General features: G+C 38.1%; 1 long non-coding RNA gene across 1 annotated transcript in view; it reads right to left on the reverse strand.

Moving 5' to 3' along the window:
* Positions 1 to 5,785, reverse strand: part of LOC113746051 (uncharacterized) — a 24,978-nt gene extending 19,193 nt beyond the window's left edge. Inside the window, exons 1-2 of the long non-coding RNA XR_003462579.1 lie at positions 5,729 to 5,785; positions 3,171 to 3,246 (exon numbers count right to left, since the gene is read on the reverse strand). This is a non-coding gene — a long non-coding RNA (uncharacterized LOC113746051). The remainder of the gene's footprint in view (positions 1 to 3,170; positions 3,247 to 5,728) is intronic.
* Between the last annotated feature and the right edge of the window lie 215 nt (positions 5,786 to 6,000).

Here is a 6,000-nt window from a genome sequence, read left to right on the forward strand (position 1 = left end):
ATAAGAAATTAAAATGAATACTAAAACTAATAAAAAAACTCAACTAAATTAAATGAAACTAATTAAAAACATTTTTCAAAACAAAATTAAAAAAACAGTAATATAAAAAAAGAAGAAAAATACACAATTATAATAACTCTACTCTGACCTTCTTCATTTCTCCATCCTGTGATTTTGACTTTGGGACCTTTACGCTGGTTTAAAATAAATCTTTCCCTCTCGGGCTCGTCTTGCCATCTCTGCGTCATCGTCCTTTCTCCTTCTCTCTCCCCTCTCTCACTCAGGAGGAAACCTCCACACTTGGGCTAATGATCACATCATAGACTCACTTCTCGGCACTCACTGGCTCCCAATTATAGTCAAGAGTTGGCTTCTTTAAAATAAAGATCCTTATCCTCCTGCTACTGAGGGCACTTCAACTTCTGCCGCCTTCATTACCTCAAGTTCCCTGTTTGTCAGGCCGCCAGCCTTTCCACCCCATCAGCCTCTCATCTATCTGACCGTCTTTTCAGGCCTTCGTGTCTCTGGTTCGTTTGCTGTTTGTTTGTTTCTTCTTTTCTTTAATGGACTAAACTTTTCCTGAAAACTACAAAAGTACTTGATCCAGACTTTGCCCTTTTCATCAAGTGTTGCCAAGCGTACGAACCAACTCGACTTTGCTTGAAGTAATTCCTCATGCTGAACAGAAGCAAATGTAACTGTGTTCTTTACCAGCAAGAATGATGGCTCATCAAACGGAAGAGGATTTACTGATGTGATGTGCTGAAAAATTGTGTGCATCCGAATGCCAATAAGCATGGCCACAGCTGGGAGCAGAGAAATTCACATAAATTAACAAGCTTTTTAGTTTGTCTTTTTGTAGCTTAATCACTGTCAGAATTGCATCTTGAAGTGCGTAATATACTATTGCAACATATTTCCCTCGGCCACTACAGCTGCTCTTTCAGGCAAATGTGGAAAATAATGAGTCAGTCTGGGCATTGGTGTGGAGATAGAGAGAAGTTGCAAGCAGCACAGCGGTAGTATTAATGATGTTTAAATTAAATATTCAGGAGAAATTGCATATGTGTGCAGTTTTGTCCAGAAAGTGACTGAACTTACTGAAACATGAAAAATGAAGACTCATAGAGAACTACATGTTCTTCTGGATTATACTCAGTTAAACTCCCCTGTGCATTAATGTCCAAAACACCTCAAGAGGAGACATTCAAGATTCATGAAAGTGATTCAGATGTCTTCACTGTATACTCAACTGGTTTTCACTTGATGTTTGTGAAAGCTGGATACAGAATTCATGTGTTTTCAGCCACAGTGATGCAATGAACTTTAGAGAAAAAGACAAACAGAATTTCAAAAGAATTTTCTTATTCTTAACTTTTATTCCATTTTTTTTCATACCATATTTCTTTATATCCAATCAGCTGTTTTCTCCTTTGTTCCACACACTCTTCTTTGTTTGCAGAGTTGGTCAGGTTTGTGTTTGTGTTGGTATAGAGACCAGTGGACAAACTCTGACGCTGGGAAATCAAAACTGTTGGTTGTTCTCTCATCAGCACATGAGGGTCTAAATCTCAGTGGGAAGGTGAGACCATCGACACTGTGTGAATGCGGTTGTCTGTATGTGTGGGTGGGTAGCAGCAGAGGCGTCAGGCATCATTCATACGGTACTACTGCCGCAGCAGTATGAAGGATGAAAAGCTCAAACATAAGCCTACACCGACTATTCATAGGGTCAAATTGGAGAAGCTTGTGTAGTGTGTTTGTGTTTGAACTTTGATTCTTTGTTCGTGGTTATACAATATGTTAATTGAGATGCACTAGTTAATATCTGTGCTACATTTCGAGCATTTACCTGGTATATTTCCAAATTTGGGGAAATTCACTTGTTTTGCTTTCTTGCAAAGAGTTAAATGAGAACATTTCTGGATCAAGGCAATGGTTAGCTTAATTTTGCCTAACAGGAAACATCTAGTCTGTGTCTCAAAATCTAACAAAATCCAGCTACTAGCACCTCTAAAGTTTACTAATTAACACGTTAAAATCTCGTTTGCTCATCCATTCTCATAACCACTTCAGGATCGCGGAGGGTTGGAGCACTGGGCAAGAGAAGGAGTACACCCTGGACAAGTTTCCAGTTCATCATATGGCTCACATATAAGACAAGAGACAAGAGACAAACAACCTTTCACGCTCACGTTCACGCCTATGGGCAATTCAGAGTGACTAATTAACCTATTACCCTTCATGTCTTTGGGCCATGGGAGAAATGTGAGAAACCCACACACAGGGAGAACATACAAACTCCATACAGAGAGACCCTAGCTGGGGTTCAAACCATAGACACAACTGAAAATCACAACTTTTTTTCCATATTGGCTTTTATATGGAGTAACAAAAAAGATATAACTTTAATTAATAAATGCGCTTTTGAAGTACTGGAAGGAGGATTCTTGCTACCTTGGGTGAATTTAGCTGTTTACACCATGGATGTATAAAGAGAACTGGATGTACTGTTATAGGCAGGGCTTCAATTGATTTCTAGGCATAAAGTGACCCAGATCTTCCACATATACTTCCTCATTATGGAGCTCTTAGAACAACAGCACTAGAGACTTTCGCTGGCCAACCACTATCTTCTGGTTTAGCCCTTCATAGACTTGAGAGGCGATAAATTATTTAATTGTGTGGCATTTCTGGACTTTGGATATTGGACCTAATGGACCAAATTCTAATGACTACTATGTTTTTGACCACTATGTCAAATTGGCTTTAAAGCCTGGCGCTCTTCCTGGGGGCTGTATACCTGCATCCTTTCTTTATTATAAGCTAGGCTAAGCAGATGGCTTTAGCTCCATGTTGAGCAGACGCTCATGAGTCATGGTGGTATCGATCTTCATTCAGCAAGAAAGCAAATAAGCATGTTTGCTAAAATGTCAAAAGATTCTTTCCTAACATACACACATGAGCTAGGAAGGAATGATCCTGCCTATTTTTAGCCCTCTGTGTGTTTTTTTTTTTTTTGTAATAGGCACAGATATCAATATGAAGCATTTGCAGGTGAAAAGATGCACAATAATCAAAGGTCATCTCCTTGCATGTGTAGAATGAGCTGTTGTTGACAGAAGTGAAAAAAAAGTGATGATAAGTAAAACTGACGTAGTATAACATACCCTCTGTGATGTTGGGCCCACATGGGGATGATTAAACCACCAGTGAAACCTCTGAAAGAGGCAGCAGCACTTGAATCTGCAGCACAATAAAGCCAATAAAGTCAGTCACATATACAGCGCTGCTGCCATTAACAGGAATATGGTGCACAAGGTTGGATTGTTTATGTTCTGCAGGCTTTTATGGTTTTCTTTTTATCTTGAGCTTTGTTTTGAGGTTTGATTGAACCTTCCCTTGCTCTAAGCAGCAGGCTGTCATATATATTATTTTCTTTACTGTCCTTACTATTTACTGCCTGATAAATGTAGGGCATATCTAAGAGAGAACGCTCTATCTATCTATCTATCTATCTATCTATCTATGCAGCCCTGTATGTAAGTAAAAAATGAAATTAAAGTCCAAAAGGAAAGAGGCAAACAAAGGCAAAACTATAAATTGATTTTGGAATCAATCAAACTGTAAACAGCTTCTTTTCCACTTTGCTCCAAACTCGTTGAATGAAAAGCTTTTTCAATTTTAAATCAGCCTCATCATTTCAGCAATCATTTCCAAGCAGAGGGACCAGGATAAATGAAAAAACATCTTCACAAATTCATTGCATACAAACACTCTTTGTACTCAGTTAGCGACCATAAGGCTAACAAGCTTGTTTGTGAATGCAAAGGCAACCCCACAGCACCCCGTCATACTGTCCACATGCTGCTCGGCTTGGCCACCAGGGCACGATTGACCTTGAGTTTCACAATTATCAGCCTATTTTCTGTGTCTCTCCACTTAACTTGCCTTTGTCCCCCTGTTGTGACAAAGCCACAGTTTGCATTTGATTCTCTTCATGGACAAATATTCAGTGCATGGCCATCATAAAGCAATGAAACTGGGGGTGATAAGATTTTAAAATATCCAGCATCAATTATTTATCCTACAGCTCCTCCATTCCCTTTACTTATATTTCATTCAGGACATCCCCTTTTCTCACTTCTTCCTACTTGCCTCAAGCTGCCGCTATGTAGCATCTGATAACAAGTCTAACAATGAAACAAGATGGAAAGTTACCATGACCTCTGTAAAGCTCCATCCCACTGTAATGATTTCCATCACACATTGCACAGGAAATAGTACAATTAAACAGGCTTATGAAATAAACATAAATCCCGCTGGCAGAAAGCAGCTTCTTCCTTGTGTTGACATTATGTCTTCCATCCCTTTTGTCCTTTAAAATGCATAATTCCCCTGGCTGAGGCTTAAACCAGTATCTGCTATAGGAGGAAAACTGAAGCTGTTTTACAGACAATCTCTGGGGCAGTGGTTTTCCCCTTAATTAATTTAGATTTTTTAATTCAAATCTACTGCACCATCGTCATTTTAAAATTCAGTCTAATCTTCCTGTGCACTTTCTCTTTCCCTCGTTTTTGCTTACACCATACAAACTCTGTATCTGGCTTTTATGCTGTTAAGCAGCTTTGCACTCAGTCTTCTGTTTGTAGAGCGTTTCTCGTTAATACATTTATATTTTATCATTCAAATTCCCTTAAAGTAACTATCACTATTTTATAGTTTAGTTTAATTTTATTTTCTGTCAGTCTGTCTTCCCGCTCTGTGATTCTCTCTTAAAACCACATACAGCATATCTGTTTTTTGCCCCCCAGCAACTTCTACTAATGCATAGTGGTTGGTTATTTGATATAACACAGCACTATACCAAAAGGAATAGGTAAATAAAGGGAGTAGTTTACTTGGTTTTTGCAACAGTTTTTGACAATGTTCTTATTAGAGAGGTTAAAGTTAGTGTTATTCTATCTTTTTCTTCTTTAAGTTAATTCAGCATTGTGTTAGTCTAATTCTCAGTACTTTCCTACTTTCCTACTCTGTCTGTGGCACTTAATCAATAGTCAATTTCTTCTAAATAAATCTTTAAAAATAGATAGTGTTTTTTTTTAAATAAGAGTCTTAAACAAGAGTCTACAGCCAAGGCACCTTGAGGCTGTACTTATCTGCTCATTTGCAAAAAATACAAGGTACAGTTGAGACCAGTGAGAATATCATAGTTTTGGAGATACTTGGTAATAAATGGTGGCTGACAAGCTACAATGGCCCAAAAAAATGAAACTTAAAGTCTGTGTAAAGTAAGAATAAATATGAGTTTGTCAGACCAAAGAAGAAAGTGTTATCAACCACCCATGACTAAAGATATGTCTCTCTAGGGGTGCAGGGGTATGCTCAGGGTGGCCTGAACGTGAAGCCACCCTTTTGGACCACCCAAAAAATCCTGGACTGAAAACTGGTGAAAAACTCTTTTAACTTCTAACTCCACATTTCAGTAATATATCATCTAAAACCTTTTACAACTTTTCAGCAACTTTTTTTTTTTTAAAGAAATCTCAGAATTGTCTTTACACAGACTTTAAAAACAACTTAAAAAAACAAATACATTAACAGCAACCATGCAAAATCTAAAACACATAAAAACAAATCAGTCAACACATCAGGGAGCACTAATGTTAGCTATTTAAACATCAAGATTTACTGTTGCTAAATGTAAAAAAAAAGAAAGAATAGGCACCTTTTTATGTTGCTTCTTTACTCTTTCTTACCTCTTTGTCACGGTTTGGGTTTTTTTGTTTAGCATTTCCTGTTTTAACTTGAAAGTCTTTCCACTGATGTTTTATGATGTTACTTCCTGTCTTTGTCAGTTTCCCGCCTGTTTTCTGTAACACCTGTGTTGCATTAGTTGATTAGTCCAGGGGTTTTGTTGCAGGTCTGTCAGGTGGTCAGCATCCTTGGTTCTTCCAATGTCTTTGTGCTTCTGCCCACTCTTGCCCCTGCTCCTAGTGT

Source organism: Larimichthys crocea, chromosome VII (assembly GCF_000972845.2).
Source record: "Larimichthys crocea isolate SSNF chromosome VII, L_crocea_2.0, whole genome shotgun sequence".
Lineage (NCBI taxonomy): Eukaryota > Metazoa > Chordata > Actinopteri > Sciaenidae > Larimichthys > Larimichthys crocea.